The 27,356-nt window shown below is 45.3% G+C and overlaps 1 pseudogene; it reads left to right on the top strand.

Annotated features, from left to right (window-relative positions):
• The first annotated feature begins 3,186 nt into the window (after positions 1–3,186).
• On the top strand, positions 3,187–25,446 carry LOC141077538 (uncharacterized; annotated as a pseudogene).
• Positions 25,447–27,356: the final 1,910 nt, after the last annotated feature.

Below are 27,356 nucleotides of genomic sequence, written 5' to 3'. Positions count from 1 at the left end.
CAGAGAGGGGAGACTAATGACGTCATACAGAGAGGGGAGACTAGTGACGTCATACAGAGAGGGGAGACTAGTGACGTCATACAGCGAGGGGAGACCAGTGACGTCATACAGCGAGGGGAGACCAGTGACGTCATACAGCGAGGGGAGACTAGTGACGTCATACAGCGAGGGGGGACTAGTGACGTCACACAGGGAGGGGAGACTAGTGACGTCACACAGGGAGGGGAGACCAGTGACGTCATACAGCGAGGGGAGGCCAGTGACGTCATACAGGGAGGGGAGACCAGTGACGTCATACAGGGAGGGGAGACTAGTGACGTCATACAGGGAGGGGAGACTAGTGATGTCATACAGCGAGGGGAGACTAGTGACGTCACACAGGGAGGGGAGACTAGTGACGTCACACAGGGAGGGGAGACTAGTGACGTCACACAGGGAGGGGAGACTAGTGACATCACACAGGGAGGGGAGACTAGTGATGTCATACAGGTCATACAGCGAGGGGAGACTAGTGACGTCACACAGGGAGGGGAGACTAGTGACGTCATACAGCGAGGGGAGACTAGTGACGTCATACAGCGAGGGGAGACTAGTGACGTCATACAGCGAGGGGAGACTAGTGACGTCATACAGGGAGGGGAGAATAGTGACGTCATACAGTGAGGGGAGATCAGTGACGTCATACAGGGAGTGGAGACTAATGACGTCATACAGGGAGGGGAGAATAGTGACATCATACAGTGAGGGGAGACTAGTGACGTCATACAGGGAGGGGAGACTAGTGACGTCATACAGGGACGAAGCAACTGTGAAACGCGCGTCGAGTGCTGGGTGGGTGAGTACTCCTATTCATACTTGTATAATATAATTTATGCCTGATGCACTTGGATACCTTATCTATGGGGATTCTTATAACCCTTCTATAATAATTTGTTGTTTATTCTCTGCATTCAGCTACTGGTCAGACTATAATTATATGATGGATTTTTTCTAATTCTGGTAAACTCTGCAAAAATGTAGGTGTTGTTACTTGCAGCTTTTTTGTGCAGAAAAGTCATGGCCAGTAGGAAGTGGCCTCACAGCCAAGAGCTTTGGGGTGTTGTTAGTGAGGTGCCCATCGTGTGACAGTGAGCTATTGTGAGGTAGTGTCAGGTAGTAATGAGGTGTTAGCCATGTCTTGGTATAGGAAGATAAACATTAATGTTTCCCAGCTAATCATGGAGGTAATATTTTTTTATTTGTGATATATATATATATATATATATATATGTAACTCAACTTTATTACCATGCACAAAGAGACACAAAAACGCATGAAAAAAACGCACCTAAACCTGCGTTTTTTCTGCAGCTTCTTTCCTGCCGAGAAATCAGGTTTTGCTGCAGAAAAAAAACGCCCTGTATGAACTAACCCTTACAGTGTGTTTAAACAGGATCGTAAAAATCGGAGAGGGGAGGAGGAGGGGTTTGTCTTTATGTAAGGTCTTGTCTAAAGTCCACTTTAAGAGGATATTAGCGAAGGGAATGAGGATGTTGAGTCCATATGGGTCGAAATACATGGAGGGAAAAATAGTAACAAAATTCTCATTGGGGTCTGTTACACCCCCCCAAATATAACATAAATCATGGAAAGTCTACTAAGGCAGATACATGAAGCTGCAGCCCATAATGAGGTCCTTGTTATGGGGGACTTTAACTACCCGGATAGTAACTGTGAAACAGAGACCTGCGAAACCCATAAAGGCGACAGGTTTCTGCTAATAGCCAAGAATAATTATCTCTCACAATTGGTGCAGAATCCGACCAGAGGAGCAGCACTTTACACCTAATACTATCTAACAAGACCTGACAGAATAACAGATCTGCAGGTGGTCGGCATCGAGGAAATAGCGACCACAATATTGTACAGTGTCACTTGTGTTTCTCTAGTCACCTTCCACGACAGCATAGAATGTCATCTCCACACCCTAATGGGGGACAGGAAGCACAAGAGGTTAAAAGCCCCTGCCACCTCCCACTCGCCAGTGTCTTTCCTGTCCCCCATGGGGCATGGAGAGGTTTTTGTTTTGTATGCTGTTTAGCTGGCGACCGTAGTATACCTGTTTTTTTTTAGCCGGGCAGTGGTGGTCGTGGGCTCCACTCTCCTCCTCCGTGCTGATCCCGTCTCCCTGCCTGTCAGAGGATTCGGAACCTTCTGGCCCACCTGTGCTCTCGCCAGGGGGTAAAGCGGGCCAGTGATCCCCATAGCCGGAGGTCTCCCTGAGCTCCTCAGCTTCCTTCCCCTTGTGCGACCCGGAGGTGACATCAGACCACGTGTGAGTCACTTCCAGGTTTGCGTTCCAGGGTGGAACACAGGCGCATCCGGGGCTTCTTGCCTCCTGAACGGCGCGCAGAGCACTCTGAAATCGTTGAGGCCTGCTCAGGACCTGAAGGGGGAGGAGGGAAATTCAAATGACGCTGGGGGCAGAGTTTACCTCTACATAAACCTGCTGGAAGACACCTCCAGGTAAGGCTGATCCATGCAGTTTGGATGGTGTGTCTGCTTCCTGCTCTGCACCTGCAGAGCTCAGCGCTGCCCCTGCCTCAGTAAGTCTGTGGAGTGTGGTGGGTCCTAGCCCAGAGCCCTGGGTATAGTAATTTAGTGGGGTCCCTTTAGTTACACTTCTCTCCCCTTTTTTTCTAGGGAGACAAGTCTTCCCACAAAAACCCTGCTAAGTATGTTCCTAGATGTGCCATCTGTAATAAGAAGCTTCCCTCTCTCTGGGAGAAAAAGCTATGTCAGGAGTGTACGGATAAAGTGGTCAGGGCCGAACATCCCTCACTCTTGGATGACATTCATACCCTTGTCAAGCTGGAGGTCCAGTCCTCCTTGGCTGCTTTTACACCTCGCTCCCTCTCCGGGGCCATCTCCCTCTTTAAAGAGAAGGATACAGGCGGAGGACTCTGACTCCGATTCTGAGGACTCTCATGACTCGGCTTCAGAGAAATGGGAGGAATCATCAGCCCATGGGATTTCAGAGGCTAAAAAATATCTCTTCTCCTCAGAATATATGGAGGAGTTAGTGTAGTTTGTAGCACTATGGGGTTGGAGGAGGAATCTGTTCCCCAAACTATTCAGGATGAAATTTTTGGAGGGTTGAAAGCAGGAAAATAGATTGGTTTCCCGGTACACGAAAACATCCTGAATATGGTCTCTCAGGATTGGGAGTTCCCGGAGAAACGGCTAAGCACCGCCTCGGATATTCCCAAGGTGGATGTACAGGTGGTGAGACTAGTGAAGAAAACTGCTCCCCCCTTTGAGGATTCTTCACAGCTTAAGGATCCAATGGATAGGAAGGTAGAGAGCTTGCTGAAAAAGTCCTGGGAGACTTCCACCTCTGCACTCAAGTCCAACATAGCTTCCATCTGTGTTGCCAGATCCCTCTTCTGATGGCTAGATCAATTAGAGAATCACATTTCTCAGGGAACCTCAAGAGGGGAGTTGTTAAATTCTCTTCCTCTGCTCAAAGGGGCGATTGTATTCTTGGCTGATGCTTCTGTGGAATCTATCCGTATTGCTGCAAGGTCCCTGGTTCAGTCTAACTCCGTTAGAAGGGTCTTTTGGCTTAAAATGAGGAGTGGGGATGTCACTTCCAAAATTATACTATGCTCCATCCCCTTTAAAGGTGAATACGTCTTTGGGTCAGCTCTTGAGATACAGGAGAAGGCCACAGACAAAAAAGAAGGCTCTTCCTGAGCAGAAGCCCCCAGGAAGCGCTTTTTTCGGGCGTCTTTGCCTCAGACCCCTCAAACCAAGGATAAAGGAAAACCCGAGAGATGGAGCTATGCCAAAGGGAAGGGCAAGAATATCATTGTTTCCCAGCAGCAACACCAACAGGATAAGCAATGATTCCGACTCTGTAGGGGGGAGGCTCTCAAATTATTTCCACCGTTGGCAGATCATTTCCTATTGCCAGTGGGTCCTCAATGTTATCAAGGAGGGCCTCCTTATAGAGTTTGAGTCCTCCTCTCCTTGGGGTCTAAGAGTCACCTCCCTACCATCTCAGGGGATCCAGGACTTACTGATATCAGGTCTACAGGATCTGCTAAAATCAAATGCAATTTCCTCTGTACCAGTGGGCGAGTGGGGAAGAGGTCACTACTCCCGACTCTTCCTGGTGAAAAAACCTTCGGGGGAGAGACGCATTATCATAAATTTGATGGACCCTCAACCGTCATATTACATATCAGAGATTCAGGATGGAATCTGAGATCAGCGATTCCCCTAATAGGACCTCATTACTTCATGGCAACCAGTGACCTGAAGGATGCTTACTTTCATGTGGCAATCCATCCACGCCACAGGAAGTATTTAAGATTTGTAGTCCTACAGAACCCCCAGGTGAGGCACCATCAATTCAACGTGCTCCCATTTGGCATTTCCTCAGCACCAAGGGTGTTCTCCAGGATAATGTCGGAGGGGGTGTCCTACATCCAGGGGGGCAGGGCATCTGCATTGTGCCTTATCTGCATCATGCTTTCCTAATTATAGGCCCATCTGCGCAAACTCAGAAGTCATGTAGCAAAATCTCTGGACATTTTACGATCTCTAGGGTGGCTCCCAAAACTGGAAAAATCTCAACTCCAACCCTTCACAACGAGAAGGTTCCTGGGTGTTCTACTGGATTCGGGAAGACAGATGTCCCTCCTACCAGAAGATCTTCGCCTGACTTTGATAACCAAAATCTCAGAATTCAGGAAACAGAGGTCCCCTACCCTTTTGGGCAGCCATGTCTGTCCTAGGCTCCATGGCCTCTAGCATTCAGTCAGTGTCTTGGGCTCAGGCCCACTCCAGGGTCCTACAGATTCATATTCTCGAGAGCTGGAACAGGAATCCCAACTCACTGAACAGGAGATTTCAGACCCCAGGCCGTGTAAAGGCTTCCCTGGCTTGGTGGTTGAGCCCCAAAAATCTGCGTTAGGGTGTAGCCTGGTCTCAAACACCCCTAGTTACGGTAACAACCGATGCCAGCAAGAGAGGCTGAGGTGCTGTAGTGTCCCATACTCCTCCTTCAGGGACGCTGGAGTCCAGAGAGAGGTGCCAGGTCCTCCAACTTCTGAGAGCTAAAGGCGGAGGAGGAGGCCCTTCTTGCAGCAGGCAACCTAGTCACCGGCTGTCACGTCAGGGTGTATTCGGACAACATCACAACGTAGCCAACCTCAGACATCAGGGGAACACGAGGTTTGACAGCTTGAAGAGCATATCAAGCTGAATATTCTGTTAGGCCGAAAAGCACCTTCTCTCCCTGACAGCTGTCCACCTAAAAGGGTCCTCCAACCTCCAGGCAGATTTCCTGAGTCAGCAGGATATGCAGCCGGGAGATTGGAGCCCGAACAGGAGAGTCTTCCAGATGCTGGTAGCAAAATGGGGTCTGCCAGAGATCAACTTATTTGCCTAAGGCCAGAATGCGCAAGTCGAAAACCTATTTTTTCCTGAACCCCAGAGACAGGTACCTCCAGGGGAGTGGATGCTTTCGCCAAGGATTGGAACTTCCAGTTGGCCTATGTGGTTCCTCTGATTCTGATGCGGACGAGGACGCTTCGGAAGATCCGGGAGGATCAGGTACCAACCATCCTAGCGGCTCCAATGTGGCCAAGAAGGAGCTGGATCAACCTTATCATCGATCTCCAGGTAGAAGGTCCAGTTCACTTTACACTAGATGCCGACCTCTCGCACGGACCTCTGCATCATCCTAATTCCTACCTCACAAAAGTCCAGTAAACCAGTCACCAATGCCATTTATAACAAGGTATGGAAGTGGTTTTCATGCTGGTGTATTCCTAATGTACCATTCCATCCCAACATTTCACAAATATTGGACTTTCTACAGAAAGAGTTAGAGTTAAGCCTCAAGCCTAGTACCTTAAAGCTTCAGGTCTCTGTCTTGAGCTCTATATTTGATCAGGACTTAACCTACCATTGTTGAATTAAAAGGTTCATGGTGTCAGCCCTTAGACTACGTCCCAGGATTCAAACTGTTGTCCCCTCTTGGGATCTAAATTTATCCTCAAAGGTCTTGCACAGCCACCATCTTCCTGTACCCCTCAGCTCCTTTCGTTCAAGGCAGCCTTCCTAGTTGCTATAACTACAGCAAGACGTATAGGGGAATTGCAGGCATTATCTATAAGAGAACCTTATCTAATACTCAGACAATTGTATAGTTCTTTGTCTTGATCCATCTTTTCTGCCCAAGGTGGTGTCTCATTTCCACCGTTCACAAGACCTCGTCCTCCCCTCCTTTTGTCAGAATCCAACAAATGTAATGGAGGAGGAATTCCATGCACTTGATGTTCAGCGTACGATTTTGCACTACTTAAAGCAAACCAAACCATGGAGAGTTGACCAGAATTTATTTGTTCATACATCGGGTCGAAATAAAAGAAAGAAGGTGGTGAAAAGTACCATCGCAAATTGGATAAAGAGGGCCATATCTAAAGCATATCTAGCCTAGAATATGACACCCCCCTCAGAGGTCAAGGCTCATTCTACAAGGTCTACCTCAGCCTCCTGGGCTAAAAGGGCAGGCGCATCCACTGAGCTGATTTGCAGGGCTGCTACGTGGTCTTCACTTCATACTTTCACCAGACACTATAAATTGGACTTATTGCCCAATAGGGATTTAGCCTTCGGCCGAAAAGTATGTCAGGCCGTTGTCCCCCCCAGTGGAAAATTGGTTGGTATTCCTCCTGTGCTGTTGTGGAAGATGACTAGGGAAAACAGAAATAGACCTACCAGTAATTCGGTTTCTAGGAACCTTCCACGACAGCACTAATTCCCTCTCTATGTTCCTTGGATAATTCCTGGGAATCTGAAACGTAACCGGTGCTATGGTGTTGGTTGTAAGTCACTGGCGAGTAGGAGGTGGGAGATTTTAACCTCTTGTGCTTCCTGTCCTCCATTAGTGTGTGGAGACGACCTCCTATGCAGTCGTGGAAGGTTCCTAGAAACCGAATTACCGGTAGGTCTAATTCTATTTTCGCTAGGGGGACTAGTCAGGGAGTCACAAAAACACTGAACTTTAGGATGGCAAAGTCTGACCAGCTCAGAGATGCCCTTAATGTGGGTGACTGGGACAATGTCCTCAAAAATAAAAATACAGATAATAAATGGGAAATGTTTAAGAACATCCTTAATAGGCGCTGTAAGCGGTTTATACCTTGTGGGAATAAAAGGACAAGAAATAGGAAAAACCCAGTGTGGCTAAACACAGAAGTAAGAGGGGCGATTAACGGTAAAAAGAAAGCATTTACACTACTAAAGCAGGATGGCCCCGCTGAAGATCTAAAAAACTATAAGGAGAAAAATACTTTATCTAAAAAAATAATGAAAGCTGCCAAAAAGGAAACAGAGAAGCACATTGCTAAGGAGAGTAACACTAATCCCAAACTGTTCTTCAGCTATGTCAATAGTAAAAGAATCATAAGTGACAGTGTAGGCCCCTTATAAAAGTGTGAGGAAAGTATGGTTGTAGATGACGAGGATAAAGCAAATATATTACACACCTTCTTCTCCACGGTATTCACAGTGGAAAATGAAATGCTGAGAGACAAAGAAAACCCGATATTAAGGGTCACCAATCTAACCCAAGAAGAGGTGCGAAACCGGCTAAATAAGATTAAAATAGATAAATCTCCGGGTCCGGATGGCATACACCCACGAGCACTAAGACAAAAAATGTCCTTAAAGACAAAAATGTCCAGGAAGGATTGGAAATCTTGAAAAATGAAATTCTCAAAGCACAATTGTTAACAATTCTGAAAAGAGGGAAGAATAGGAAGCATTTAAGGAAGCCAGGATGGATGAACACAGAACTTAAGCACATGCTAAAAAGGAAGAAAAAAATGTTTATAAAATGGAAAGAGGGAGGCATATCTAAAGAAGAATATAATGCTGTCTGCAGAACCTGCAGGGCACAAATCAGATTACTAAAGCTGACAATGAATTGAGGCTTGCAAGAGATGTCAAAAGCAATAATAAAGGATTTTGGGGATATGTCAAAAGTAAAAGAAAAGTCAAAGATGCTATAGGATTTTTACAGGATGAAAATGATGAAATGGTAAGACAGGATGTTGAGAAGGCCGAACTTTTAAATTCCTATTTTGCATCTGTTTTCTCTCAGGAAGGAAATGTGACATCAACTGTTCTTCACTGTCCTATTAAGGGAATAGAAGAATCCAGGATATCTATAAACAGAAAGATAGTGAGGAAACACTTAGCTAACCTAAATGAATTCAAGTCTCCAGGTCCAGATGAATTACACCCCAGAGTACTGAAGGAGATAGCAGAAGAAATTTTTGAACCCCTCTCCATAATATTTGAAAATTCTTGGAGAACAGGAGAAGTCCCAGAAGACTGGAGAAGAGCAAATGTTGTTCCTATCTTCAAAAAGGGGAAGAAGGTGGACCCAGGCAACTATAGGCCGGTGAGTCTGACTTCTATACCAGGAAAGATCTTTGAACAAATTATTAAACAACATGTATGTCAGTACCTGGATAAGAATGAAGTGATTAAACAGAGTCAGCATGGGTTTGTAACTAATAAGTCATGTCAGACTAACTTAATTTCCTTCTATGACGGAATCACTGATTGGGTGGATCAAGGAAATGCTGTAGATATAGTATATCTTGACTTCAGCAAAGCATTTGACAAAGTCTCTCATACAATCCTTGTTGAAAAAATGACTAAGTATGGAATGGACAAGGCAACTGTTAGGTGGATTCATAACTGGCTTAGTGATCGGACCCAAAGAGTGGTCGTAAATGGCTGCACATCCAGTTGGAAGAATGTCTCAAGTGGGGTACCACAGGGCTCTGTCCTGGGCCCTGTATTGTTCAACATCTTTATCAACGATTTAGATGAAGGAATTGAGGGTAAACTGATTAAATTTGCTGATGACACAAAGCTAGGAGGGATAGCTAATACTAGAGAAGAGAGAGAGAGGATTCAAAAAGATATAAATAAACTGGAGAAGTGGGCAGCAACTAACAGAATGGTTTTTAACAGGGAAAAATGCAAAGTACTACATCTGGGCAATAAAAATGAAAAAAGCATATAGAGAATGGGATTAATAGGCCTAAGCAACAGCACATGTGAAAAAGACTTGGGTATACTAATAGATCACAGACTGAATATGAGTCAACAGTGGCATGCAGCAGCAAAAAAAGCAAATGCAATTCTAGGATGTATTAACAGAAGCATACAGTCTAGATCACGTGAAGTCATTATTTCCCTCTACTCCTCTTTGGTCAGACCTCATCTGGAATATTGTGTCCAGTTTTGGGCACCACATTTTAAAAAAGACATCAACAAACTGGAACAAGTTCAGAAAAGAGCAACCAGAATGGTGACCGGTCTGCAAACCCTGTCTTATGAGGAAAGGTTGCAGGATTTGGGATTGTTTAGTTTGCAAAAGAGAAGACTGAGAGGAGACTTAATAGCTGTCTACAAATATCTAAAGGGCTGTCACATTGTAGAAGGATCATCTTTATTCTCATTTGCACAAGGAAAGACTAGAAGCAATGGGATGAAACTGAATGGGAGGAGACACAGATTAGATATTAGAAAAAACTTTTTGACAGTTAGAGTGATCAGTGAGTGGAACAAGCTGCCACGAGAAGTGGTGAGTTCTCCTTCAATGGATGTCTTCAAACAGAGGCTGGACAGACATCTGACTGGGATGATTGAGCGAATCCTGCTTTGAGCAGGGGGTTGGACCAGATGGCCCAGGAGGTCCCTTCCAACTCTACGATTCTATGATTCTATGATTCTAAGAGAACTAAGTAATGTAACAGACAAACCATTATTTCTTATATTTAGAGACTATAGCGACGGGGTCTGTTCCACAGGACTGGCGCATAGAAAATGTGGTACCAATATTCAAAAAGGCTCTAAAAGTGAACCTGGAAATTATAGGCCAGTAAGTCTAACCTCTATTGTGGGTGAGATATGTGAAGGGTTTCTGAGGGATGTTATTCTGGATTATCTCACTGAGAATAACTGTGTAACTCCATATCAGCATGGGTTCATGAGGAATCGCTCCTGTCACACCAATCTAATCAGTTTTTATGAAGAGGTAAGCTATATGCTGGACTTGGTATATCTTGATTTTTCCAAAGCGTTTGATCCCGTGCCACACAAGAGGTTGGTACACAGAATGAGAATGCCGGGTCTGGGGGAAAATGTGTGTAAATGGGTAAGTAACTGGCTGAGTGATAGAAAGCAGAGGGTGGTTATAAATGGTATATTCTCTAACTGGGTCGCTGTGACCAGTGGGGGACCGCAGGGGTCGGTGTTGGGACCTCTTCTCTTCAACATATTTATTAACGATCTGGTAGAAGGTTTGCACAGTAAAATATCGATATTTGCAGATGATACAAAACTATGTAAAGCAGTCAATACAAGAGAAGATAGTATTCTGCTACAGATGTATCTGCATAAGTTGGAAACTTGGTCCAAAAGGTGGCAGATGCAGTTTAACAATGATAAATGTAAGGTTATACACATGGGAAGAAGGAATCAATATCACCATTACACACTGAACGGGAAACCACTGGGTAAATCTGACCTGGAGAAGGACTTGGGGATCCTAGTTAATGATAAACTTACCTGGAGCAGCCAGTGCCAGGCAGCGGCTGCCAAGGCAAACAGGATCATGGGGTGCATTAAAAGAGGTCTGGATACACATGATGAGAGCATTATACTGCCTCTGTGCAAATCTCTGGTTAGACCGCACATGGAGGACTGTGTACAGTTTTGGGCACCGGTGCTCAGGAAGGATATAATGGAACTAGAGCGGGTACAAAGGAGGGCAACAAAATTAATAAAGGGGATGGGGGAACTACAATACCCAGAGAGATTAGCAAAATTAGGATTATTTAGTCTAGAAAAAAGACGACTGAGGGGAGATCTAATAACCATGTATAAGTATAGAAGGGGACAATACAAATATCTCTCCGAGGATCTGTTTATACCAAGGAAAGTGACGGTCACAAGGGGGCATTCTCTGCGTCTGGAGGAGAGAAGGTTTCTCCACCAACATAGAAGAGGATTCTTTACTGTTAGGGCAGAGAATCTGGAATTCCCTGCCTGAGGAGGTGGTGATGGCGAACTCAGTCGAGGGGTTCAAGAGAGGCCTGGATGTCTTCCTGGAGCGTAACAAGATTGTATCTTACAGTTATTAGGTTTTTAGAAGGACGTAGATCTGGGGATTTATTCTGGCGGAATATAGGCTGAACTGGATGGACACAGGGCTTTTTTTTCGGCCTTACTAACTATGTTACCAATTCTAGGCCCATTGTGTGGATGGAGATAGTAGACACAGGGGAGCCGTCACCACAGGGGGTCTCACATGCAGCCTCAGGGGATGGAATATGCTTTGTTCTGTGAGCTAAAGAAAAATGTTTAAGGGGAAGGGAGAAAAAGACACATGGGTTGAATCGGGCAGTTGTTGGAGTGATTTCGAAGGGAGAGGATCCAAGGTGGGATGGATGGATGATCTATGGAGTCTTCGAGATTGATTGTTGACTGGAGGGGATCCATGAGCTACGGTCGTGATATCCATCGTCTGGAGGAACATGGGTTGTGACTGCACACTATACCGGCTGGAGGTACCAAAAGCTGTGGGCCAACCAAAAGTTGGGAGACAGTGGGTATCACCTGGTACGGGGTCCGCAGAACTACCGATCTCCGATTGGGAACTTGTGGACTGAGGACATTGTATGTCGGCCATCTACCTGGATTTGTTGTACAACCATGGATGTATGGAATAAAAATAGTTGCATCATTAACCTGCCTAGGTGATTATTATAACCCACAACTTCACACTCCGTTTATACTCCAACCATTATACTACCATATTGCTGCAATTTTTTTGCAACTGCTGCATCTCTGCACTTTCAGGGTACCCACAATTGGCTGGGGCTTCTCACCCACTGGGCTGATGTGTCTGTATGTCTTGGAATTTTGTAACTCTCTTATGTATTTTTATATCTGATAAAATTTAATATTTTATTATATATCTTTTGTCCTAGCACAACTTTTTTATCAGCTTTCCCATAACTATTAGTGCATTATGGGACACATTACTCTCATCAGGATCTATAAGTATTTGATACGTAATGTATGTACACAGTGACTGCACCAGCAGAATAGTGAGTGCAGCTCTGGAGTATAATACAGGATGTAACTCAGGATCAGTAATGTAATGTATGTACACAGTGACTGCACCAGCAGAATAGTGAGTGCAGCTCTGGGGTATAATACAGGATGTAACTCAGGATCAGTAATGTAATGTATGCACACAGTGACTGCACCAGCAGAATAGTGAGTGCAGCTCTGGAGTATAATACAGGATGTAACTCAGGATCAGTAATGACATGTATGTACTCAGTGACTGCACCAGCAGAATAGTGAGTGCAGCTCTGGGGTATAATACAGGATGTAACTGAGGATCAGTAATGTAATGTATGTACACAGTGACTGCACCAGCAGAATACTGAGTGCAGCTCTAAAGTATAATACAGGATGTAACTCAGGATCAGTAATGTAATGTATGTACACAGTGACTGCACCAGCAGAATAGTGAGTGCAGCTCTGGAGTATAACACAGGATGTAACTCAGGATCAGTAATGTATGTACACAGTGACTGCACCAGCAGAATAGTGAGTGCAGCTCTGGAGTATAATACAGGATGTAACTCAGGATCAGTAATGTAATGTATGGACTGTTGTGAGTTCATTTTTCCCTTCACCAGTGAGGTCTGATGAACTCCCTCTTCTGGCGAAGGAAGGTAGTGAGGCTGATTACCAAACAGCTGAGCAGGTAGATGATGACTAGGTCACAGGAACTGATGACTGGATATAAGGCAGCCGACGCCCTGCTGCCTTGCTGGTGATTTTCCTGCTGGATTCTTGGAGACCAGTCTGATTTCTGCTTCTCAAAGCTAAGTTTTGCTCTGCTTTTTGTACACTTTAGTTCTGGTTTTGTTTGCCTTGTTTTTTGGAGTTCAGCCATCCCCGGCCGGGGGTGAGCTGAATTCCATTTTTGTCTCTGATCTGTTGATCTCTGGCTCTGTCTTCAGAATATACCTGAGTGCTGATATAGTCTTTTTGAAGCCTAGCGACTTCAGGGCCTGTTTTTCCTATCAGTCTGTTGGTACATTTTTGGATAGGGTTTTTGCGGATTGCAGACAGCAGCTTTTCTATCCTGTCCTATTTAGTTAGCTTGGGCCCCATCATTTGCTCAGCCTATCTTTCTATCTGTGTTAGTGTTTTTCATCTTGCTTCACAGTCATTATATGTTGGGGGTGCCTATTGCTTTGGGGTCTGCTCTGGGGCAGATTAGATTTCCCCTTTCTGTCTTTAGGCTAATTTAGTTCTCCGGCTGTGATCGAGGGGTCTAGGGCACCGTAGGAACCCCCCACGGCTACTGCTAGTTGTTGTGGATAGCTTCAGGGGTCTGCAATCTGATAGCTGCCAACTTCTCTGGTTTTCTGGACTTAGCTATTATTTTTGTTTTTTCCTCCTTCGGTGACTCATCATAACAATGGACACAGTGACTGCACCAGCAGAATAGTGAGTGCAGCTCTGGGGTATAATACAGGATGTAACTAAGGATCAGTAATGTATGTACACAGTGACTGCACCAGCAGAATAATGAGTGCAGCTCTGGGGTATAATACAGGATGTAACTCAGGATCAGTAATTTAATGTATGTACACAGTGACTTCACCAGCAGAATAGTGAGTGCAGCTCTGGAGTATAATACAGGATGTAACTCAGGATCAGTAATGTCATGTATGTACTCAGTGACTGCACCAGCAGAATAGTGAGTGCAGCTCTGGGGTATAATACAGGATGTAACTCAGGATCAGTAATGTAATGTATGTACACAGTGACTGCACCAGCAGAATAGTGAGTGCAGCTCTGGAGTATAATACAGGATGTAACTCAGGATCAGTAATGTAATGTATGTACACAGTGACTGCACCAGCAGAATAGTGAGTGCAGCTCTGGGGTATAATACAGGATGTAACTCAGGATCAGTAATGTAATGTATGTACACAGTGACTGCACCAGCAGAATAGTGAGTGCAGCTCTGGAGTATAATACAGGAGGTAACTCAGGATCAGTAATGTAATGTATGTACACAGTGACTGCACCAGCAGAATAGTGAGTGCAGCTCTGGGGTATAATACAGGATGTAACTCAGGATCAGTAATGTATGTACACAGTGACTGCACCAGCAGAATAGTGAGTGCAGCTCTGGAGGATAATACAGGAGGTAACTCAGGATCAGTAATGTAATGTATGTACACAGTGACTGCACCAGCAGAATAGTGATTGCAGCTCTGGGGTATAATACAGGATGTAACTCAGGATCAGTAATGTAATGTATGTACACAGTGACTGCACCAGCAGAATAGTGAGTGCAGCTCTGGAGTATAATACAGGATGTAACTCAGGATCAGTAATGTAATGTATGTACACAGTGACTGCACCAGCAGAAAAGTGAGTGCAGCTCTGGAGTATAATACAGGATGTAACTCAGGATCAGTAATGTAATGTATGTACACAGTGACTGCACCAGCAGAATAGTGAGTGCAGCTCTGGAGTATAATACAGGATGTAACTCAGGATCAGTAATGTAATGTATGTACACAGTGACTGCACCAGCAGAATAGTGAGTGCAGCTCTATTGAAAACTACAAGATGCGCCAAAAAGCTATATTCCCCACTTTGCGCCTTATTGAACATGTGTTTTATTAAAGACTTTTGCTCACCCTGTGTGTAGTATGTGGTAGGGGATCCAATGGTATAAATGTTGGCTGCCTGCAGAGTTGCACATGTCAGTATCTCTTATTTTGGAGCAGTAGAGGGCGCTATAGTCCCAGGTCTGTGCCTTCTCCTCTTCCCAGTAAATGACGCAGATCCCTGTATCTTGTTATCCACCCCCAGATTGTGAGTCACTGCAGCCTCCTGAACCCCCTGTCCAGGATAAACAGCCCGTGTCCCTGAGCGGCCAAGTAATACGGGCTATGAGCCAAGGCTGCGCACCAACCTCCGTCACCTGCACCGTACAAGCCTCGACATTTCCTCTTCCACAGCAGGATGTGACTTTCCAGATTTTAATTAGTCGCATTTCTTCCTGATATATTGATGTACACTCTTAGGGCTCGCACTAATCGGCGAGTGTCGTGCGAGTACAATGCGGTTTCTCGTAGGGTCCGTATCACGTCTGTCTACGGTGCGATCTTATTCTCCGCAACTAGAATTCTACAATCATTTTCAGTGTTGTATGCTACAGAATGGTAATGTATCTGTAAAAACGGACGGCATACTGTTGGTCCTTTTCTTTTTTTTCGCACCCATTGACTTGCATTGGCGAGTCTCATCAGTTCGATTTCGGCTGAGTTAAATATCGCAGATGAGCAGGGACTCCTAGAATAACATTGGAATCTCATTTTTTTATCCTATTGCACCGGTCCGTTTCCCTCGCCGTTGACTGCGAGCCTTTCGTCTCGGCCACGGGTCACCTGCAGGAGCAGATTTTCATGAGCACTGTTGCCTCCCATCCTACTGAAGCATTATTTGGCTACCTAGGACCTGGGCCGAGCGCGTCCCGCTGCGCTCTGGAATTAGATTGCAAGCTCTTCTGATGTACAGTGCTGCAGACACTGCTGGACTAAGAGTAGTGCATAAGTAGGGCAGCACGGTGGTGCAGTGGTTAGCACTTCAGCCTTGCAGCGCTGGGGTCCTGGGTTTGAATCCTACCATCTGCAAGGAGTTTGTATGTTCTCCCCGTGTTTGCGTGGGTTTCCTCTGGGTTCTCCGTTTCCTCCCACATTCCAAAGACATACTGATAGGGAATTTAGATTGTGATCCCCATCGGGGACAGTGACGATAATGTGTGCAAACTGTAAAGCGCTGCGGAATAAAGATTATTATAAGTAAAGGCACCCCCCACCACTGCACGGGCATTGTCACCCACACTGCTATCTCCGAGTCCAAAATGGTTAATCTGCCCCACTGGGTAACATGTTGAACCCTGAAATGTGATAAAGTGGGGCGCTGACCTATGGGTGAGCTGTAGTGACCGCCATATTGGCTGCCACCCTACAGTATGACGCCCCTCACTATCACTCCCATTTTGCAGGAGCCACGGCGTCACACCTCTGCTGAGTTTATTAGTCATTGACCAAGTTCACTGCAGTTCAGGAGATAAAGAATTTTACAACAAGACGACAATCATTTACTGCCCTCCAAGGGTGTATGTGTCAGAGCGGGGGCACGTGGAGCTGCTGGGGGTCCCAAATTAGACTGACACCAATATGTACCTATAGGTTCGCAACGCCACATTGGTGGCCGCCATACGGGGACTACCAATTGAAATACATTTTCCATAGTCCTGAAATTTGGGAGCATAAAGCGGTCCAGTAGTGCCAATTACGGGTGAGGTCCTCACCAGATCTCTGCTGTTAGGAAATGGAAGGGCTTTGTTGCTGACGTGCAGGTGATGGAGCAATGTGCCCGGAGCAGGACTTACCCGGGGTGCCGAGCCGCCGCCTGGTGCCGATTCCCCCGCAGCGCTGCGATTTGTACGATAACTCTATCAGCCGACTACATTCCAGGCCACTCCGCTCATTTACATAAATCTCATATTATGGTTTTATTTCCTGCTCTCGTCTCATGTATGGGGTAAAAAAAAATATTTAAAAATCCTCATTTCAGTCCTGGCTGGTAAATCTGCAGCCATGAACCCCAACAAGGGTCCCTGAGTATCTCCATAGGAATCTATGGAAAGTTCATCCGCCTCAGGGAGTGATCCCGGAATCTGCAGGACCCTCCTCTCGATTAATTGCTTCTCCCCAGGCCGGAGCAGTGACTTTTGCTGCCTCATGAGGCAGCTTTTCCCCTGCAGCATCAGAGGGGCACATGGGCACTGTGATGGGTCACATCTAGCGATGCTGCCCGCTTCAGAGCAGCGCTCACCAGCTGTATAGCAGACTGTGAGCGCTGCACTCCTGGCCTCTGATCGGCTGCAGCGGTGACCTAGACAGTTAGCTGCATAGGATTATTAATCCCTCTGTTCTAAGTAATGGGGACGATTTTTAATAAGAGATAAATTGCACAGTTGCTCTTTTTTTTACCCCTTTAATGTCTCCTATAAAATCCTCGTACGTGAAGATTTATAATCTAAATAATCCCTTCCATTTCCAGTTTGAGTTCCAGGAATTTGCTCTTTATTCTCCCTGTGGGAAGGAAGACGAGACGTCAGCGAAGCCCCAGAAGAGGCAAGAACGGCCCACAGCAGCGCGGAGGAGACAACCGGCAACATCCACCACCAGGATGAACGTCGCCCGGATCAGGTCCAAATCCAGAGCTTCGTTCCTGAGAAAAAGGCTCTCCCAGAGCAAAGTGAATGTTCCTGCAGGGTAGGAGAAACCTGGAGATCTGCACTGAGCACCCTAAGAAACAGCAGGATGTGGATCTCGACACTAATGGGGTTTTCTCATCATAAAGGGTTAATATCGCAAACTACTTGTAAAAATAAGCAACTTTGCAATTTACCTATTATTAAAAATCTCCATTTGCAGGAACTGAGGCAGTTACCTCTATAGTTTACTGCTTATTGCTGAGGTTACCGGCCACTTCTGCAGGCTCTCAGTGGTGGCCTGTCTCCTAGGTAAGGCGCTTACATATGTTTTGCTATACGGCTTGTATCTGTTGCTTTGCTGAACACCTGTGGTCCTCTGGTGCTGCAGAGGCAAAGCTGTCTCTGGTCATCGCATGGGGGAGCGCGCAGGTCAGGACCATGCTGCCAGTCCAAACCGTCAATCCTAAGAGCCGCGCACTCCTGAGGAACAATCAGGACAACTCAAGATCCAAACACTTGGGGGACTGCGGCCTCCTGAGTGACAGCTCAGACTTGTGGTGTCAGCCGCTGGGCACTCTCCATGAGGCCGCTTTGCCTGTGAAACATCAGAGGAGCGCAGGGATATTGAAGCTGCTTGTATCCTGCAATCCTCCCAGCTTCAGTGCTGCGCTTACAAGCTCTATAGCAAAAAAGTTTGCAAGTGCTGCGGCCCTTACCTGGACGCGGCCACCGCTGATACTCATCAGGGACATATACCTTGAGCAGCAAACATGACATATCCAGTTCTTGATAATTTCTTTCTTCCTGTCATTCGCTTATATAGCGCCATTGATTTCCACAGCTCCTTACAGACGTCTCCTGGAGAGGAGTATTAATAAAGTAAATTGCAAAGTTGTTAGTTTTTATGAGCTTAATTTTACCCATTAAAGACCTGGTTAAAGAATCCCTCAATGAGATAGCACTTACTTCACGTGACTTTACAGTCTGTACTGACCTGGTAGTGCACTAGAGAAGAAGCTGGACAGGCCGAGTGCAATACCAGTTATTGACATTACATGGCTGTCAGACGCAATCCAACACAACTCTCCCAATAGCCCCACAGGGATGTTGCTAAGACTTGACCCTTCTAGTAGTTCTGTACAGTACGATGTCTCATTCCAGGCGTTCAGGTTGAATAAGGCTATGTCCCACGTAAGCAGATTTTTCCAGAGCAAAACCGGACTCCTTCGCAGGAAATCCGCATTTTTTTTCGCGTTTTTATCGTGGTTTTTTTGCACGTTTTTTAGTGCAGATTTTTTGCGTTTTTTTCTGGAGCATCCTAGTACAATGAACATAGTGGCAAATCCGCAGATTTTCCACAAAATTAATGAACATGCTGCGTTTTCTTCGCGGAAAAAAATGCAGCATGGGCACAAAAATTGCGGAATGCATTCTAATAATGGGATGCTTAATGTATGCGTAGTTAAAGCGTTTTTCCAGGGAAAAACACAAAAAAAAGTGAAAAATCCTGAACGTGGACACACAACCTAAGGATTGACCCTTCTGGTAGTTTGCTACAATGTATCAGTGCAGGTAAATACATGGGTCCAGGCTTTTTCGTTCCCAGGGGATTGACCCTTCTGATAGTTTGTTACAATGTATCAGTGCAGGTAAATACATGGGTCCAGGCTGTTTCGTTCCCAGGGGATTGACCCTTCTGATAGTTTGTTACAATGTATCAGTGCAGGTAAATACATGGGTCCAGGCTGTTTCGTTCCCAGGGGATTGACCCTTCTGATAGTTTGTTACAATGTATCAGTGCAGGTAAATACATGGGTCCAGGCTTTTTCGTTCCCAGGGGATTGACCCTTCTGATAGTTTGTTACAATGTATCAGTGCAGGTAAATACATGGGTCCAGGCTGTTTCGTTCCCAGGGGATTGACCCTTCTGATAGTTTGTTACAATGTATCAGTGCAGGTAAATACATGGGTCCAGGCTGTTTCGTTCCCAGGGGATTGACCCTTCTGATAGTTTGTTACAATGTTTCAGTGCAGGTAAATACATGGGTCCAGGCGGTTTCGCTCCCAGGGGATTGACCCTTCTGGTAGTTTGTTACAATGTATCAGTGCAGGTAAATACATGGGTCCAGGCGGTTTCGCTCCCAGGGGATTGACCCTTCTGGTAGTTTGTTACAGTGTATCAGTGCAGGTAAATACATGGGTCCAGGCTGTTTCCCTCCCAGGGGATTGACCCTTCTGGAAGTTTGTTACAGTGTATCAGTGCAGGTAAATACATGGGCCCATGCGGTTTCGCTCTCAGGGGACTGACCCTTCTGGTAGTTTGTTACAATGTATCAGTGCAGGTAAATACATGGGTCCAGGCGGTTTCGTTCCCAGGGGATTGACCCTTCTGGTAGTTTGTTACAATGTATCAGTGCAGGTAAATACATGGGCCCAGGCGGTTTCGCTCACAGAGGATTGACCCTTCTGGTAGTTTGTTACAATGTATCAGTGCAGGTAAATACATGGGTCCAGGCTGTTTCGTTCCCAGGGGATTGACCCTTCTGGTAGTTTGTTACAATGTATCAGTGCAGGTAAATACATGGGCCCAGGCGATTTCACTCACAGAGGATTGACCCTTCTGGTAGTTTGTTACAATGTATCAGTGCAGGTAAATACATGGGTCCAGGCAGTTTCGTTCCCAGGGGATTGACCCTTCTGGTAGTTTGTTACAATGTATCAGTGCAGGTAAATACATGGGCCCAGGCGATTTCGCTCACAGAGGATTGACCCTTCTGGTAGTTTGTTACAATGTATCAGTGCAGGTAAATACATGGGTCCAGGCTGTTTCGTTCCCAGGGGATTGACCCTTCTGGTAGTTTGTTACAGTGTATCAGTGCAGGTAAATACATGTCTCCAGGTGGTTTCGCTCACAGAGGATTGACCCTTCTCGTAGTTTGTTACAATGTATCAGTGCAGGTAAATACATGGGTCCAGACTGTTTAGTTCCCAGGGGATTGACCTTTCTGGTAGTTTGTTACAATGTATCAGTGCAGGTAAATACATGGGTCCAGGCGGTTTCGTTCCCAGGGGATTGACCCTTCTGGTAGTTTGTTACAATGTATCAGTGCAGGCAAATACATGGGTCCAGGCTGTTTCATTCCCAGGGGATTGACCCTTCTCGTAGTTTGTTACAATGTATCAGTGCAGGTAAGTACATGGGTCCAGGCGATTTCGCTCAAAGAGGATTGACCCTTCTGGTAGTTTGTTACAATGTATCAGTGCAGGTAAATACATGGGTCCAGGCTGTTTCGTTCCCAGGCGACTGACCCTTCTGATAGTTTGTTACAGTGTATCAGTGCAGGTAAATACATGGGTCCAGGCTGTTTCGTTCCCAGGGGATTGACCCTTCTGGTAGTTTGTTACAGTGTATCAGTGCAGGTAAATACATGGGTCCAGGCGGTTTCGCTCACAGAGGATTGGCTGCTGAGGGGTTAAGCGTGGCCTCTCTCCAGACATGTGCAGTGTCCTGGGAGGAATGCTCTGTGAGCTCAGGCCCCGTGTCCTGCTGTGTGGAGTGTTTGGGTGTAGACAGAGACAGATCTGTGGGGGCGAGAACTGTGTGACGAGACTGAATTCCCACACACAGAGGCCAGTGCTGAATCACTGTGCAGACAATCCTCCCATCATTGCTGGGCTCCAGAGGAAGTGTCTCAGCCAGGCCTGGGGCAGGGGGATGAGGGCACGGGAACCCCATCACCCTGCAGATGGGCGCAGTGCCAGGGCTTCCTCCCAGAGCTGTGCCCATAGGGCGGCGGCGGGCATCGGCACATGCTCACGTTTCATGAATGAGAGGGAAAGGTTAAAGACAGGGAACAGGTTGTTACCAGCAGCCGAGCTGTTTACTGGAGGCACATGCCACCCGCACACCTGCCCTGTGCCCAGCAGTCTGGAGGCCCGGGATCTTGGCACAGCCCACTGCGTAATGTAAGAGACACCGGTATGCCGGGGCAGCCAAGGTAGCACACTCTGTTTACCAGTCACGTAGGTACAAACCCACGCCATCGCTTACACAGAGACACCTGTTAACCCTTGATACGACTTCAACCATGGCCATCCTACAGCGAGGCTTTACTAAGGCTATGTGCCCACGATCCGGAAGTAGCAGCGATTTGGACGCAGCGTATTTTCACTACATCCAAAGCGCTGCATTCTAATCTCGCAGGTAAATCCGCATGTGACCACTCAACAAGAGAAGCTGACATGCTTGAAAAGACACGCCATGCCCCGATTTCTAGAAATCCCATCCACTATGCTGTAACATCCGGACGCTGCGGGTTTGACGCATAAATACCCAACATCAAAACTGCAGCAAATCCTGAAGGTGGGAACGTGGCCTTAATGGGTGCTGAGGCCAAGATCACATGTCCAGTAATCATCCATCTGAAACAGAACAACAAAAACCACTGGACCAGCTGCAAATTGATGAACACCTGAAGGTTCACATTAACTTCAATAATATCACAGACGGATCGAGCAGCAATCAGTCATTTATGCAACTTTAGTGTAAAAAAAAAAAAACAAAACCTCAAGAATATCTGGATCCAATTTTTTTAACAACACGGTCTATGGCAAGCAGATCCATTACTTATCCATCCATCTTGTTGTGCTCATCCCGCCGTCTGCCTCTTCTGTATTTGCTATGCAGAATATTGTAACTTTGTTCAATGTTGATGAGCGGTTAGGAAATGATAATCATTGTGATAAGGCGGCACGACCGTTGAAACGCGTATGATTTTAAATGCACTTTAAGTCTGTGACTGTCACTGGTAAGAATTACCCGTTTTTGTGTCTCTGGATATAAAGATAGATTTTTGACTTATGTGCTATTAATGAAAATGGAATAAAAGTTATTTCTTATGGATATCACCCAGGCTGGACTTCTGCTTCACCTACTATAATACTGCCCTTATATACAAGAATATAACTACTATAATACTGCCTCCTAGCTGAGAGGTTGTGTGTTTGTAGCTCTCCTCATGTCTGGAGCAAGCCCAGGGGTAGGCTACCCTGGGCGGGGAAACTCCCCAAGCAAGGCCCAGGCTTCCAGGCCTACACTGGGAAGTAATGCCCAAGCTGTTTCTAATGCGGATGCAAGTCCCAAAGAAAGCTCAGAATGGAAGTAACAGCAGCAACAAGAAAGATGAAGCTGTGAAAGTGCGTAAAGTAACGGAACAAGGAAAAGACATGGTTGTATGCAAAAAAGTTCCAGTTAAGCAGTCGGCCGGCCAAGGCAAGCAGAGTGAAGTGCAACTAGGAGAAATCCAAAAGAAATCTACTGGTGAGAAGCTGAATGGAGGAAAGCAGCCTGCAGCTCAGGAGGTGCCATCACCGGCCTCAGGTGTGCAGCTGACTCCCAGCAGGCAAAGGAGAACCTCACTGGAGAGACAGATGCTCCAGGAGAACCTGCAGCAGAAGCATGTGATGACCAGCATGGTGAGCTCTGGGCGCACAAGGTCGCAGTCAAAGTAAAAGTGCTGTGGAGCCTGGAGCCACGAAACCAGCGGTGGTGAAAATCAAGGCGACATCTGGGTCCAAGCAGCCAGGGACATCGCTGAAAGCAGGATCCCAGGAGGAGACGCCACGTGCATCAGAGCTTCAGGTTGCAGAGGAGATCCCAGGACTGGTCAAGAAGCTCGGTGAGCTACAGCAACACAAAGACTTACTGCAGAAACAAATAGACATGGGCTATAAGGTAAAGGCTGCTAATCCTGGGGATCACGCCTTTTAGGATCAGACTCTGAACATACTTGGTATACAGCTGGCAAAAGTGGTGAGGGACATGGACTGCGTCCTAGAGAGGATGGGGCCCCTGGCAGAGACTTATAGGAACCAGGAACTGTTTATGTCACACAAGCAGGACTCTGCAGGTTCCAGCTCAGACATTGTCCCAGGTGGGCCCCAGAAACAGGTGCGGCCAGTGCTGCAGCCTGCAAGTTTCTGCTTCCAAAAGGGTCAAATACTGCACCAGCAGTCTTCGGCATACCCCAAGCAGCAGCATGTTGTGCAGATTCCAGCAGAAGTACCACAAGTCTCAGGATGCCCAGCACAACAGCCTGCGGCAGGTTCCAAGCAGCAACGTGGAGTGCACATTCCAGCAGAGGGACTACAAGTCTCAGAATGCCAAGCACAACAGTTGAACAGTGGGCATGTGCCAGTAGTTATTGATCGTGCCCAGCAGGGCTCTGCTGCTGGGGATAACCTCGCTGTATCTGAGTGGTCGGGGGCTTGGGGGGAACACAGTATTTTTGGTGGACTCTGCAGTCTGATAATGACATTGATGATAACAATGTGCATGATAATGTCTGATTTTCCCCCCTTTAATTCCGAGCACACAAGGTGTGGAAGCCCTCCCCCCCCCGCCTGCAGACCCTCACCGTGTAAGTAAGTCCAGTGTGACCCCACAGGTTCCCCCCAGTAATGCCTGGAGTCGTGGTGCTCCGTCCTTCACCTCTGGTGCTAATTACACAGGCCAGGCGTTTAAACTGAGAAACGTGCGTTTCCAGCACAGAGGTGCCAAGGAGGATCTGCCAGACAGGAGGTTTGTGGTCAGGGAGCTCCTCTGCTGCCAGATGGAGTTTGCGCCAGTTAACATTTTGGCAGTAATTAATTTATCAGACAGGCAAGGCTATAATGTCAGCTTTAAGGTCATGTCTGACCTGGACAGATTCTAGTCTAATTTCCCCAAGTTTAGAGACACTGAGGGCTGGAGTAAGTTAAGCTTTATTCCCATCTCTAAGCCAGATACTGTTAGCGTTAATGTCATCTTCTGGAATTAGTCTGTTCCCCCGCAGGACATTGGTGTGGCTCCGGAGGCATTGTGACCTGGTCTCTGACCTCACCGAAAGCAGAGACAATGATGGTATCTGGACGGGAAAGTGGAGGGTCTTGGTGAAGCTGCGCCAGTGCAATAACATCACTGCCCACTTACCCAACTCCTTCTTTATTGGAAGGGAGAGAGGTGTGTGTTTCTATCCCGGCCAGCCCAGAAAGTGCTTCAAATGTGGCAAGGCAGGTCACCTGGCAAATGACTGTACTGTGGTGAAGTGCAACCTGTGTGGGGAAGTCGGCCATGTAGCTGCAGACTGCCAGAACATCAGGTGCAACCTCTGGGGGAGAATCGGTCACCCTCACAGGGACTGTCCAGACGCCTGGTGCAATATCTGTACGGACTTTCCTGATGAAGATTTTGTGACAGGGTAGAGAATTTGGTGGATTCAGCTTTACTGTCAGGGGAAATACTGACCAGACCGTAGGTCCACCAGGGGTCTACTCAGCTAACACCAGAGCAGCAGGGTTCAGAGGGTGGACAGGGGAGTAGCAGTCACAGGAAGGCATTACATGTTCGGAGTATGTGGGTTTCCTCCACGTACTCCGGTTTCCTCCCACATTCCAAAGACATACTGATAGGGAATTTGGATTGTGAACCCCATTGGGGACAGCAATGATAATGTCTGTAAAGTGCTGTGGAATTAATGGCACTATATAAATAAGTAAAATACTATAATTCTGTCCCCTATGTACAAGAATATAACTACTATAATACTGCCCCCTATGTACAGGAATATAACTACTATAATACTGCCCCCTATGTACAGGAATATAACTACTATAATACTGCCCCCTATCCTATGTACAAGAATATAACTACTATAATACTGCCCCCTATGTACAAGAATATAACTACTATAATACTGCCCCATATGTACAGGAATATAACTACTATAATACTGCCCCCTATCCTATGTACAAGAATATAACTACTATAATACTGCCCCCTATGTACAAGAATATAACTACTATAATACTGCCCCCTATGTACAGGAATATAACTACTATAATACTGCCCCCTATCCTATGTACAAGAATATAACTACTATAATACTGCCCCCTATGTACAAGAATATAACTACTATAATACTGCCCCCTATCCTATGTACAAGAATATAACTACTATAATACTGCCACTATGTACAAGAATTTAACTACTATAATACTGCCCCCTATGTACAAGAATATAACTACTATAATACTGCTCCTATGTACAAGAATATAACTACTATAATACTGCCCCCTATGTACAAGAATATAACTACTATAATACTGCCCCTATGTACAAGAATATAACTACTATAATACTGCTCCTATGTACAAGAATATAACTACTATAATACTGCCACTATGTACAAGAATATAACTACTATAATACTGCCCCCTATGTACAGGAATATAACTACTAAAATACTGCCCCCTATCCTATGTACAAGAATATAACTACTATAATACTGCCCCCTATGTACAAGAATATAACTACTATAATACTGCCCCCTATCCTATGTACAAGAATATAACTACTATAATACTGCCCCCTATGTACAAGTATATAACTACTATAATACTGCTCCTATGTACAAGAATATAACTACTATAATACTGCCCCCTATGTACAAGAATATAACTACTATAATACTGCCCCTATGTACAAGAATATAACTACTATAATACTGCTCCTATGTACAAGAATATAACTACTATAATACTGCCACTATGTACAAGAATATAACTACTATAATACTGCCCCCTATGTTCAAGAATATAACTACTATAATACTGCCACATATCCTATGTACAAGAATATAACTACTATAATACTGCCCCCTATGTACAAGAATATAACTACTATAATACTGCCCCCTATGTACAAGAATATAACTACTATAATACTGCCCCCTATGTACAAGAATATAACTACTATAATACTGCCCCCTATGTACAAGAATATAACTACTATAATACTGCCCCCTATGTACAGGAATATAACTACTATAATACTGCCCCTATGTACAAGAATATAACTACTATAATACTGCTCCTATGTACAAGAATATAACTACTATAATACTGCCACTATGTACAAGAATATAACTACTATAATACTGCCCCCTATGTTCAAGAATATAACTACTATAATACTGCCACCTATCCTATGTACAAGAATATAACTACTATAATACTGCCCCCTATGTACAAGAATATAACTACTATAATACTGCCCCCTATGTACAAGAATATAACTACTATAATACTGCCCCCTATGTACAAGAATATAACTACTATAATACTGCCCCCTATGTACAAGAATATAACTACTATAATACTGCCCCCTATGTACAAGAATATAACTACTATAATACTGCCCCCTATGTACAGGAATATAACTACTATAATACTGCCACTATGTACAAGAATATAACTACTATAATACTGCCCCCTAAGTACAAGAATATAACTACTATAATACTGCCCCCTATGTACAAGAATATAACTACTATAATACTGCCCCCTATGTACAGGAATATAACTACTATAATACTGTCCCTATGTACAAGAATATAACTACTATAATACTGCCCCTATGTACAAGAATATAACTACTATAATACTGCCCCTATGTACAAGAATATAACTACTATAATACTGCCCCTATGTACAAGAATATAACTACTATGATATTGCTCCTATGTACAAGAATATAACTACTATAATACTGCCCCCTATGTACAAGAATATAATTACTATAATACTGCCCCCTATGTACAAGAATATAACTACTATAATACTGCCCCCTATGTACAGGAATATAACTACTATAATACTGCCCCCTATCCTATGTACAAGAATATAACTACTATAATACTGCCCCCTATGTACAAGAATATAACTACTATAATACTGCCCCCTATGTACAAGAATATAACTACTATAATACTGCCCCCTATGTACAAGAATATAACTACTATAATACTGCCACTATGTACAAGAATATAACTACTATAACACTGCCCCCTATGTACAGGAATATAACTACTATAATACTGCCCCCTATGTACAGGAATATAACTAC

Source organism: Dendrobates tinctorius, unplaced genomic scaffold (assembly GCF_039654945.1).
Source record: "Dendrobates tinctorius isolate UK_male_01 unplaced genomic scaffold, ASM3965494v1 ptg000455l, whole genome shotgun sequence".
Taxonomy (NCBI): domain Eukaryota; kingdom Metazoa; phylum Chordata; class Amphibia; order Anura; family Dendrobatidae; genus Dendrobates; species Dendrobates tinctorius.
The sequence above is the reverse complement of the archived record's forward strand: the minus strand, read 5'-3'. Positions and strand labels throughout refer to the sequence as shown.